General features: G+C 38.2%; 1 protein-coding gene across 1 annotated transcript in view; it reads left to right on the forward strand.

Annotated features, from left to right (window-relative positions):
• GRID2IP (Grid2 interacting protein) overlaps positions 1-13361 on the forward strand; it is an 898914-nt gene that overhangs the window by 612502 nt on the left and 273051 nt on the right. The gene's annotated exons all lie outside the window — the stretch shown is intronic.

Below are 13361 nucleotides of genomic sequence, written 5' to 3' on the forward strand. Positions count from 1 at the left end.
CCACTGCTCTGCTTTCCCTAGAGAAAGGGGTCCAAGCTAGAATCATATCTCTCTCCTTGCTCCCTTAAATCTCTTTATTGTAAAGAATACAATTTTCCAGGACAAACTAATTTATTAACGGGGAAAGGAGAACCCCCAAGTTTAACATACAACGAATGAGCCTTTTCCCACCAAATACCAATTCCATAATGAACATACATAACAAATAATAAATATATATATATATATGATACAGATATTGATAGCAAAGAATCATTGTATATATATATTTCTTCCCTTCAGCAATCTGAAGTGGGGTTGGTCTCATCCATCTTCTATTGATAAAGTGAGGAATACTTACTTACACCCATATCTTCCTATAGACTACAGAGCCTGAAGTAACTGAAGAGAAGACCTCTCCTAACCTAATCTTCACACCTCTCCCCCAATCCCCTATAGTTATTTCTCCCTCTCCTCCACTCCCCAGATTCAGGGCATTGATCTCCACCAGTAAAGAGAGAGTTTCATACCCATGAGCTTTGGGGTTTGCGTTACAGTAGAAAATGCTAGATGCCTTTCCAATAGGATCAAGATAAAAGAAAGATGTCTATCATCACTCCTGTTACTTGATATAAGTCTAATAAATACTAATTATAGAAATAAGACAAATTAAAGAAATAAGCACAGACAAAAAAAGAAACAAAATAAAAGATGTTTGAAGATTATATGAATCTCTAGCAAATCCTAGAGATCCAACTAAAATTTATGGGAAATATTGATAACTTTAACAAAATAGCAGGACATAAACTCTCAAAGATCACCTACTTTTTATATATTATCAGCAAAAACTGGAATATCTGGTAGTTCATTTACCAAAACACACATGGGAATTATATGAATATAACTACAAAAATATTGTTTATAGAAATAAGAATTATGTCTAAAATGAGCTCATTGCCTTTACTCCTAAGGTCCTTCCTTCCTCCTAATTTCACAGTCTGTTCATGGTAACACCATTCAATTGATCTCCTATGTTCATACCCTAATGATTATCATTGACTTTCCCCTCTCCTTTCCAATGAAATCAGTTAACCAAATCTTATTAGTTCCATCTCTGAATCATCTCCTGAATCCTTCTCATTCCTGTTCCCATTCTCAACATCCTAGTGCATGACCTCATTTTCACCTATACAGACTAAAAGATAGCCATCTTGTTGATCATCTATCTACTGTCTTCCCCACTCTAATCTATCCTGGGTACCACTGCTAGATCACCCCCAGAACCAGTCATGTCACTTTTGTATGTAAAACCTTCATTAATTTTCTAATGACTGTCAAGTAAAATTCAAATTCTTCTACCTGAGATTTAACTTCCAAAACTTACCTAATTTCCAACTTTACATTAGTCTCTCTCCATGTAGTCTACTCTTCCAGGAAAATCTGCTTCTGTCATACCTGTATTTGCACACTTCTAGGTTCTTGTTCAGGTTGTTCCCTATGGTTGCAATACTTCCCCATTCTCCACTTTAAATTTTTACCCATCCTTTCGGATGTGTCTGATCCCCACATGTGGTCCTCAAAGCCCATTCATGTGCACCCCTCACAGATCCAGAAAATGAAAGAATAGGTGAGCACATGTGCCAATTTGTAACATAACAGATCAGCTTAACCCTTAACACAGCCCTTGACAAGGTTTTATATTGGGCAATGTAGCCCAGAAGATCTAATGCCACATTCTTCAGGGAGACTTCCAGATTTCTCTCAGTTACTAATAACCTTCCTCTTCAGAGACAACCCTTTTTTGAAAAGGACCTCATATGCTTATTGTATAATAATGTGCATCATAATTACCAATGAATGGGTTCTATTCTTCATTAGACTAAGCTTTATGTCAGATATAAGATACACCTAACTCAATACTCTACATAGAAAACAATTTTTTCTTAAAGATTTTATTTTGAGTTTTACAATTTTTTTCTCCTAACCTTACTTCCCTCCCCCCAGTCCCCAGAAGGCAATTTGCCAGTCTTTACATTGTTTTCATGGTATACACTGGTCCAAATTGAATGTGATGAGAGAGAAATCATATCCTTAAGGAAGAAACATAAAGTATAAGTGATAGCAAGATCAGACAATAAGATATCAGGGTTTTTCCCTAAATTAAAGTTAATGATCCTTTGTCTTTGTTCAAACTCCACAGTTCTTTCTCTGGATACAGATGGCATTCTCCATTGCAGACAGCCCCAAATTGTCCCTGATTGTTGCACTGATGGAATGAGCAAGTCCATCAGGGGTGATCATCACCCCCATGTTACTGTTAGGATGTACAGTGTTTTTCTGGTTCTGCTCATCTCACTCAGCATCAGTCATAGAAAACATTTAATAAATGCTTTTTTACATTGCATTATTTTCTCCAATAAGAGAACACTGGGGGCAGCTAGATGGTGCAATGGATAGAGCACTGACCCTAGAGTCAGGATGACCTGAGTTCAAATCTGACCTCAGACATTTAATAACTACCGAGCTGTGTGACATTGGGCAAGTCACTTAACCCCATTGCCTTGCAAATCCCCAAAATAAATAAATAAACGAATGAACAAATAAATAAATAAATGTATGAATGAATAAATAAATGGATAGATAGATTAATAAATTAACAAACAAATAAATGAATGAATGAACAAACATAAATAAATAAATAAACAAATACATAAATGAATGAATAAATAAATAAGTGAATGAATGAACAAATAAATAAAAAAGCAAATAGATAGATGAATGAATGAATGAATGAATGAATGAATAGATAAATAAATAAATAAATAAATAAATAAATAAATAAGAAAACTAATTGCCTGATCTTCAATAGGAACACTGTTGGAGAGGAGGCAAAGAAAAGGAGTGGTTACATCTGCTGGATGCTATCTATTAACCAAGGGGATATGATCTTTAATGAAAAGGCCAAGGATAGACAATTAAGCCTCTAAAAGCCAAAGCAAAGTCTCAGAAACAGTAATATACATCTTGGCTAACCCATTCGAATTATCTTAATATCCTTGTATCAATAAGTCCATAAGAAGCAGTGTGACATAACGGATAGAGAGCCAGTCTTGGAGTTAGGAAGATATGGGTGTAAATATTCCTCACTTTATCAGTACCAATCAATTACCTGTAGGCAGGTAAGTCCCCTAAGAAACTTTATATAACATTTGAATTTCTAGCCCATATCAATGAAGGAATTCTGTCCACTGAAAGTTCCCAATTCAGATGAAAACACAAGTTTGAAATATATATATGCATGCAAATATATATTATTAGATACATGTTTGTATACATATTAGCACATGCAGACATACATGCATGAATATGTCATATTGAATTGAATTTGTGGTGGCCTGGTGTCATATGGAGGAAATCTCAGAAAGACATAAATATACTGCTGATCTCTATGTGCCTCATTCATCTAGTATCAGACATAATTGGTCATAAAAACTGGTTTCTTCCTACCTAACTAAGCTTCCTCCTTTTATCTACCACTTCACTTTACTTCTCATCTCATTTCCAGTAATCTGTCCTTTACATTGTCGGTAGTAAGGAAGCCTAATTTCAAGAATGTGAATGAGCAGAAAAATCATCACTCCTGAAAAAATAATCAGCTCAGGGGAGTCCAGGAATATTAGTCATGTTTACAAATAATAGTCTTTTCATTAGCAAGTTGTTATTACAGACCAATGAGAAGAGCCCCCATGACTTATGTTTTGTCTGCTTCAGAACTCTGTCTCTGATAGAGGCAGCAAAGCAGACACTGTGTAGGGACATACTTGTCTCACTGAATGACATTTTTTTTTTCCTTTCCTTTTCTTCTTTCCCCACCTCCTCTGCCCCTTCCTTCACCTCTTTTTCTTTCCTTCTTTCTTTTTCCTTTCTCTCTCTCTCTCTCTCTCTCTCTCTCTCTCTCTCTCTCTCTCTCTCTCTCTCTTTCTCTCTCTCTCTCTCTCTCTCTCTCTCTCTTTCTCTCTCTCTCTCTCTCTCTCTCTCTCTCTCTCTCTCTCTCTCTCTCTCTTTCTTCTCCTCTGCCTCTTCCTCTTCCTTCTCTATCCTCATCCTTCTCTTCCTCCTCCTCCTTCCCCTCTTCCTTCTCCTTCTCCTTCTCCTCTTTCTCCTTCTTTCTTCCTTCCTCTTCTTCTCTTCAATGTTGTGACTCAGTAGCAGGCAGTAGGGGAAATCTGAGCAACTTGATTTGAATCTCAGCTCTGCTTCCTACTCTTTCTGTGTGACCTTGGGAAGATCATCTTATGGGCCTAAATGTCTCTTCATCCATAAAATTAGGAGGTCAGGTTAGATAAGATAATCATCTCTAAGGAGTTTTCCATCTCTAAATCTCTGATCCTATGACCTATTTCCCAATTATTTTTATTTTTTCATATTTTTCATATTTCATTTATTTTCATATCATTTACTATTTTGTATTTAATTCTGCTAGTAAATAGCCAGAAATTGTTTTGAATAAAAATGTAAAGGGTTCTTATAAGTTAGGTGAAAAAGAAGAAAGAAGGAAAAGAGAACAAAATAAGCTGATTCAGTAGCAGACCCAGCTAGAAATTCTGATAAACAGTCAGGCTGCATAAGTTAAGCCCACTTGTTTGTATGTAGCAATGCAGAGGAGGTTAGGGAACAAAAGACCAAGGAGAGAAGGTTCAGACAGAAGGTTCTAACATTTACCTCTATTTTTCTTTCATTTTTAAAATTATATTTTCTTTTGCTAATTTTTAGCCTTCAGAATCCAGGATACAGAAGTTAAGGTGAAAATGTACTCTCTTGTAAAGGTTGTTTATATTTTAATGATTAGAGCTGATAGTTTTAAAAGCTTTATTAGTTGGATACGGTACTTCCCTCTGGTGGCAGACATTGATATTGCAGATGATGGTTTAAAAAAAAAAAACTTGGTAAGACTAAAGAAATGTGATAGAGGCATAGTCCTGAAAAGTCAAATAAACAAAAGTCTGCTATGGAACGAAGTAAAATATGGTGAATCAAAGGAAAGAATAAAAGAAAATCTAGTCTCTCCTGTCAAGCTCATGGTCTAATGGAGAGATAACACTCAAAAAACAAAGTCCAAAAAAGATATATCTGGGATAAATCAGAGACAATCTTAGAGAGAAGATGTTAGTGTGAAGGGGGAAATTGTGAAAGGCTTCTTGTAAAAGGTGGTATTGTATTTGGGAAGGGAGCCCAGGAAGGCAGGAGACAGAAGAGGTAGATAGAGTTACCCCCTTGGTGGAAAGCTATTGAATATGCACGGAAAGGGGCATGCAGCTAGGTGATTCAGTAGATAAGAGCACCTGCCCTAGAGTCGGGGGGGGGGGGGGGGGGCTGAGTTCAAATCTAAATTACACACTTAACCCCACTGCCTCACCAAAAAAGAAAGAAAGAAAGAAAGAAAGAAAGAAAGAAAGAAAGGAAGGAAGGAAGGAAGGAAGGAAGGAAGGAAGGAAGGAAGGAAGAAAGAAAGAAAGAAAGAAAGAAAGAAAGAAAGAAAGAAAGAAAGAAAGAAAGAAAGAAAGAAAGAAAGAAAGAAAGAAAGAAAAACACATGGAGTCCAGAGATGGAGTATTCAGTGGGAGAAAAGGCAAGGAACCCAGTGTCCCTGAAGAATGGAAAGCACTTGAGAGTACATTTCATGAAGACTAAAAATGAAAAAAGAGGCTGAGCACATAGTAGGTATTTAAAATATATTTGTTGAATGGGGTAGGGAGTAGACATCCTTTACTGGATCCCTTTTATCTACTGGATAAAATTCAAACTCTTTAGCATAGCATTTAAAGCCTTCCTACACGTTTACCCTTACACAAATACAAAAATGAGGTGTTCTCTAAGGAGCTTTCAGTCCTGGTGGAGTTGTAGAACTTAAGGGATAAGTAAAATTCAAGGTAGCATAGTGAATATGGCACCCAAGATGGCATCAGGAAGACCTGGGTTCCAATTTGACCCTAAATATTTATTGGCTCTATAACCTGGATAAGTCACTTAATATCAGTTTCTTCAACAGTTTTTTTTTCTTTTCTGTTCACCTGTGCTTTGTCAGGCACCAAGAAGAAACACCTTTTGATACCTAGCTGTAAGAGGTAAGACTTCACAGCTGGTGCTAGGACAGTGTTCTCAGTTTCATTTATGACTTCTTTAGTTGACTTGTTTGCTGTGTATAAATCTTGTCTTGGTAGCTGAATAATCTTTGGACAAAATGGGGATAGCAATGAGATATTTTTTAATACTTTGCAAACCTTATATCACTATATAAATGCTAGCTGTTTTTGCAGGCACAAGGGATAACCAGGTAATGACCTTGAGTTAGCAGACAGGAGAAAGAATATTGTAAGGAACAATGAGAGAGCAAGAAGAGAAATAATTTGATGGGTAAAAAGAATGGAATGATAGATTGAAGCCAATTTGTAAAGGGCTTTAAATGACAAAGGAGTTTCCATTTTATCCTACAAATAAAAGGGAGTCTCTAGAGTTTATTAAACAGAGGAATAATCTGATCTGTCCTTTAGGGAAATTTCTTTGGCAGCCATATGGAATATAGATTGGAGAGGGGAAAGACAAGGCAGGGAGGCCAATTAGGATATAATTGCAATAGTCTAGATGAGAATCAAACACACAAATTACCCATAGTTCCCTAGGTTCTAAGAGCTTTTGACCTTTAGAGAAAATTTTTCCATAGAAAAAGTCATTTTTAAGCCCAGAAAAGAAGGAAGTATGGATATGCTTAGTTTCATGCTTCTCCTGCCAAACCCAGCAGAGAGTTTGGAATGGGAACATTTCCCTCCTGCAGCTGAAGACTGGGAACTGAGGGGGTGATCAGGCAGGGAACCAAAAAGAGGCATTTGTGGGGGGCCTGGGACCAGCCAAAAGTTGGAGAGAGCAGATTGATAGAACCAGATGCTGCAGTGGTCAGTTAGCTCCTTTCCTCCCCTCAACTCTTGGAACTAGGCTAGGGATGCTCAGTCCAATCACTTTACTTCCTTTTCCCTTCTGATAACAGTAAAGGAGAGGAAAGAAGGAAAAATTAAATCTCAAATGCAATTCATTTTGCAGCCTGGTATGTTTTAATATCTCCATTTTCATTGCTATTGATACTTCTGCTAAATTACAAGACAGTTAACAATGATTTTGTCTTAGCCAATGAGTCTAAAGTTTGAAATTGAGAATGGGCAAGCCAACCCATGGGAGAGTTTTGCTTGGTCCTATTTGGGAGGGTGGGGGTGGGGGGAATGGGTATTCAACTAAGGAATGTTTCTGGGGGTTTGGTCACTTCTAAACATATTTCAGAGCATAGAGTGCCTTTGAATTCAGAGAACAAATAACATGATGATCTTGTGAATGAGAAGAGTAGAGACACTGCTGAATTTGCTCCCAAGTAGACCTTGTTGGTACTGCTCAACACTAAATTAAGGAGCTAGATATAGTGTAGAGTGCTTCACTTGATGTTGAAAAATCCTTAGTTCTAATTTTGCCTCAGTCACTTTAGTTGTGTGACTCTTCACCTTAACCTTCTTTGCCTTCATCTGTACAACTGACATTATAATAGCACATACCTCAAATGACTGATGTGTGGATAAAACAAGGTAACATAAATCAAACTCTACACAAACATTAAAGGTCCATACAAATGTTATATACAATTATCATAGATATTAATAGATAACATACATATCTATATCCTGGCCATACCTAGAGAACTAGGGCTTCCTTCCCCTCTTAAAATGGAAATGTGAGCAGCTAGGTGGTGCAGTCCATAGAGCATGGATCCTGGAGTCAGGAGGACCTGAGTTCAATGACCTCAGATACATAATAATTACTTAGCTGTGTGTCCTTGGGCAAGTCACTTAACCCATTGTCTTGCAAAAGGGAAAAAAAAAAGAAAAAATGGAGATAACACTGGACTTGAAATTGAGCTAGGTTTCTATACAACTATGGATATAAAAAAGGACCAAAAAAAACCTACCCCCCCAAAACCCTAGGGATTTGAACCAGATAAATGCTAAAGTCTCTTTTTAGCTCTAACATCTCTGGAATCACTGGACCTAGAATTAAAAGAGACCTTTGAAATAATCTAGTTTTGTTAAATGACTTGCCTAAGATTGAAAAAAAAGTAAAAAATCAGAGCTGGATTTAAATCTAAGGCACCTAATTCCTTTGTTTTTTTTTCATTGTGTATGAAAAAAGGAATGGGAATAATTATGTGTGCTGCTGCAAAGTGAAGTAAGCAGAATCAGGGAAATAATAAGCACAATTACAACAATACAAAGGGAAACAAAAAACAACTAAATTGAAAACTTAACTTTGTAATTTCAATGACGAAATGTGACCTAGAAGAAATGTGACAATGCATCCTCTTCCCTTCTGTGCAGAAACAGCAGACTAGGATATGGGACTTGGCATATTTTTATTGGATGTGTTTCTTAGCTTTACCAACATTTTTCCTTTCTTTTGTTCTTTGCTATAAGGGATGACTCTCTAGGTGAGGTTGGTGAGGGAAATTTTGGGAGGAAAGGTGATGTAAAAACCTAAGATATTTTTTTAAAAACCATCAACTTTTGAAAAACAGAATAAGAAATAAATACCTTGAAGGAAGAGACCAAATCTTATCTGAGGTAATATCTTCCACATCAGACATAGTGTTTTCCATAGCAAGTGATAAATGATAAATATTTACTAAAGGAATATTTGCATCATTTTGAACTGGAAACCAAAGACTAACCTGGAGGGTGGAAGAAGGAAAGGGTTCTCTCATTAACCCCTGGATGACTTTAGAACAAGATTCAGAGCTAAAATGGTCCTTAGATAACTAATCCAGAGATTCTTGAAGTGATCTGAGAACCCCTGGTAGCCCCCAAGACCCTCTCAGGTGGTCCTTAAAGTCAAAATTATTTTCAAAATAATAGATACATTGTTTATTAAAAGGCAGACCTAGGAGCAGCTAGGTGGCCCAGTGGATAGAACACTAATCTGGAGCCAGGAGGACCTGAGTTCAAATCAGACCTCAGACACTTATTACCTAGCTGTGTGATCTTGTGCAAGTCACTTACCCCCATTGCCTTGCAAAAACTAAATAAATAAATAAATGAAATGAAAGGTCAAATTTTCTTCATATACTTCAAACAAAATAACACATCAAATGCAGCTTCAGACACTTAATAGTCTAGCCATGTGACCTTGGTCAAATCATATTACCCGGTTGCCTTAAATGAGTTTAAAAAAAATCACAAAAGATTGAATGTAGAAGGATTTCAGAATCCAGCTATTTTCCATTAAGCCTGATATTAAAGAGATTTTTAAAATTATATAGAGCAATGCCACTCTTTTCACTAAACATTTGTTTTGGAAAATGTATTACCTAATAATATGATTATATTCAATATAATTTTAATTACTGTTATGACTGTATCGTGTTTATTATTTCATTAAAAATAACAACAAACTTATTATATATTAACAAATACTTTTAGTGAAAATGGTGCTCTGAAGCATCTGCGTCAGCCACCCTCATGGCCATTGAAATAAATTGTTCTCATCCTCCCATTCTTTCGGGGAAGTCTTCACCTGCTTGGGGTAGACATCCCCGGACTCAGCAATAAGTGTGAGGCCCGTGGGTGATCCCTAACCTGGGTGCGGCCATGGTTTGGCTGGGGCGTGGCTTGTGGGGAGGTCACCGCCTCTCGGAGCCGCCAGTGAGAATCGAGGGGCAGGTGGGCACCAAGGTGGCGGAGCAGCTGACACCAGTGAGGCTGGTCCTCTCTGAAGCCCGGGGAGGCACCGGGCTCACGGGTCAGGGCTCCATCAAACATCTCTGAGCAGGGAGCTCCAGCACAGCCCTCACTGGAAGGGGAGCACACCATCTCCACCTTTAGCACCTGGGAGAAGGCGGTGCTAATGCGCACGCGTCAGAGGCAAAGCCCAATCAGGAGCCAAGGGCCTGTTGCTGAGCCTGGGTGCTAAGCAACCGAGTAAACTTAAACCCGAGCCAATCAGAGGCGAGGAGGCGGGCACGCCCTCATCCCTCAGCATCCCTAATCAGAGAGCCCGCCTCCCCGCAGGTTCTGCCTCTGAGCTGGACCCAGGCTGGGAATTGCTTCTCTCTCCCCCGACATACAGTCTCTCTCTCTTTTCCTCGATTCTTTTTTCCTCTCCTCCCGCTCCCCTCCATCCCTTTCTTCTCTTCCCCCTGACCCTGGGTCCGGCTGTGCGATTCTGAGCGAGTCACTTCACCTTTCTGAGCCGCTCCCTCCTCTGTAGAATGGGGCTGACGATCCTGGCCCCTAGGGGCAGCCTGGTGTACAATAAATAAAGGGCTTTCTTTGGGACTAGGATGACCAGCGCCAAGTCCTACCTGGATACAGACTGGCTGTGTGACCCGGCAGCCCAAGACCAGACTCTACATGTCCTGGAAACAGGAGGGTGGAGGCCAGAGACCGGTTCTCTCCTCTCCTCAGAGAGATGGGACATCAGGCTGCGATTGGTCTGTCTGTGTGTGTATCTTAGTCTAGGGGATATGATTTTAAAGTTGAAGATTAACTCTTGATCATTACTTCTAAATGGGGGCGGGGGTCCCCAAATCCCATTTCAAAGGATTGACTCCCTTTCCAAGAAATGAAGTTTCACAAGGTAAACCATTTGTCCTAGCAAATATTAAAATAGAAGGATACATGAGAATATATACCAGGCAATACAGAGTGAAGGAGCTCTCCCATTGGGAAAGGGAATTCAGCTCAATCAAGAGAAAATAAAAACCTCAGATCTCACCCAAGGGGAAGTTCCCTGAAGGCTCTGGAGTAACAAGCTAAGAATAAGAACCTAATCTAGCTTCTACAAATCATCTTCTTCCCAGTCTTCCTTCTTTTTTACAGGCCTGAGAAGTTAGCATTGTTCTTTTCTCTTGAAAACAGAAACAAAAAGAACCCAAAAAGACTGAAAAATCACATCTCTCTGATCTTGTCAGTTCTACTTGCCACTCTTGTAGGCACAAGACAGTTAAGTGGTCCTGTACATTGAGTACTGGGCTTATGGGTCAAGAAGATCCGAGTTCAAATTCAACCTCAGACAATCAGCTGTGTAACTTTGGACAAGTCTTTCACTGCTGTTTGCCTCAATTTCCTTAACTATAAAATAGGAAAATAATAATACCTACTTCCCAGGGTCACTGTGAGGACCATATGCAATAAAATTTGTAAAACAGTACAGTGTTTGTCACATATATAAATTCTGGTACTACATAAATGCTAGCTATTATTAGAGGTACTGTTATTAATAATCCACACTGAAGAGAGAGACTATACCAATGTGCTTTGGGACTTGGGTTACATATAAATTGTGGTTCTTTGGCAGAGAACTTCCCTACCAGGAGCTCCCCACATTGGCAGAATCACAAGTTCAGACCAGAAAAGAACAAATCTTTGCCCTTCCTTAGAAGATTATCATAATTGCATTCTTATAAATGGTAGTTATATTACGAAATGTGAGCTATTAGAAAGAGGACTGGATTTGAACTCCAGTTCAATTTTGATTTGAGTGGGCCTAGGTTCCCATTATTTACTAGTTAATTTGGGTTACCTTGAACAAGTCAGTCAATCACTTGGCTTTTAAGAGTTTCATTTTCCTCAATTTTAAAGCAAAGAGGTTGGACTAGATGACTTCCAAAGTAGTTTCCAGCTGTAATTCTAGGACCTTAGTCTGTGGTACAATCTGTAGTAGAGGCAGCCAAGGATAACATATTTACAAAACTAGGTGGTTCAAAACTGTTTGGGTTTAAAATGTACAGTACTTAGCAGGCTAAAAAACTTAAGTGACTTAACCCAGTGTCACAAAGCTCATTTGAACTGGCAGAGAAAATAAATCAAGACCAATTTGTTCTTCCTTTCTCCATCTGTTAGAAGCATCATGTAGAATGATCCTCCAGAGTAGGAATCCTGCTTCAAATATTTACTAGCACTGTGATCTATAGACTATGGAAGCTCTCAGATCCTGTTTCAAATATCTAAAATGGGAGAAACAGTGGTATCTCCCTCAGAGGTTAGTTATAGGAATCAAAGAAAATAATATTAAGTGCTTTGTAAAACTTAAAGAGTGGCATAAGATAGCTATTTTTGCTATTATTGTTCCATATTGCATTTCCCCAGTTAACTGGAAGCTCCTTGAGGGCAGGGACTCTTTTTAAACTAGTAAGCATTTATAATAATGCTTGCTTAATTGAAACCAAGATAAATATTTGAGGCCCTTCACTACAATAAACTTTGTTATAGACAGTTCTCAATTTACATAAGTAATCCAGTCTGTAGGCCTTTATGTAAGGGGAGAGAGGGAGGGAAGAAGGCAGGGGGTTGGATCAAGGACACATTGGCACCAGGGATAAAAGGTGGTACTTGAATGACTGATGGAAGACAGACACACAGGATTGGATGGCAGGCAGATGCCTGAAGTGGACAAAAATCTCTCTCTCTATGCAGGAGGATTTAAGTCAAGTCTCTAATCCGGCAGTGGTGGTCTCATTTTTCCACTTTCACTTGGAGGCTTTTTTTTTGGGGGGGGGGTGGGTATGTGGAGAGGAAGTTGCAGAGTAATAAGCAGAAATAGGAGTGGAAAGACTGAGCACAATACTGTTCAAAAAAATTAAACAAGGTGATATTTTGGAATGTGGATTTCTTTCAGTACTCTTTATATAACATTACATTTCCATTATATAAATTTACGGAAAGCAAGAATTGTATTTAATTCACTCCTGATTGACCTATTCTGGACAATTTCTTTACTAAAAATGTGGCACCCAAAACACATTATTTCAAACATGTTCTGACCAGAACAGAGTATATAGTTACACCATCAAATCCCTACTTCTGGACAGTTTTTCTTTTTATGAAAACTAACATGACATCAATTTTATGGCTGCCATATAACATTGTGGGACTCACTCAAACGGCCAACCCTTTTTATGTAAACTATTATCCATCCACACACCAACTCCATGTTGTACTTGTTAGGATAATTTGCAAAATATAAGTCAAAGATGTATGTATTCTTATTACATCTTAACTTCATAGGGTCACAGTTTTAGAGCTGAAGGGAACTATAAAAGCAATCGATCCAGTCCAAACTTCTCCATCTTACAGAGAAGGAAACTGAGGCCCAGAGAGGTGAAAGGTCATATAAATGGTAAATGACACTTTTACTGAATGCCACATAATCCCAGTTCAATGTTTTAGACTTCGAGATATTTTTATATTTAATAAATTCCATCATCCAATGTGCAAGCTGTCACCTGGAAATTCAAAATACTCCATTTATGCCTTTATCCAAAATAGTATGAAGTATAGATCCCTGAGACATTC

The sequence above is a fragment of the Macrotis lagotis genome, chromosome 8 (assembly GCF_037893015.1).
Source record: "Macrotis lagotis isolate mMagLag1 chromosome 8, bilby.v1.9.chrom.fasta, whole genome shotgun sequence".
Taxonomy (NCBI): domain Eukaryota; kingdom Metazoa; phylum Chordata; class Mammalia; order Peramelemorphia; family Peramelidae; genus Macrotis; species Macrotis lagotis.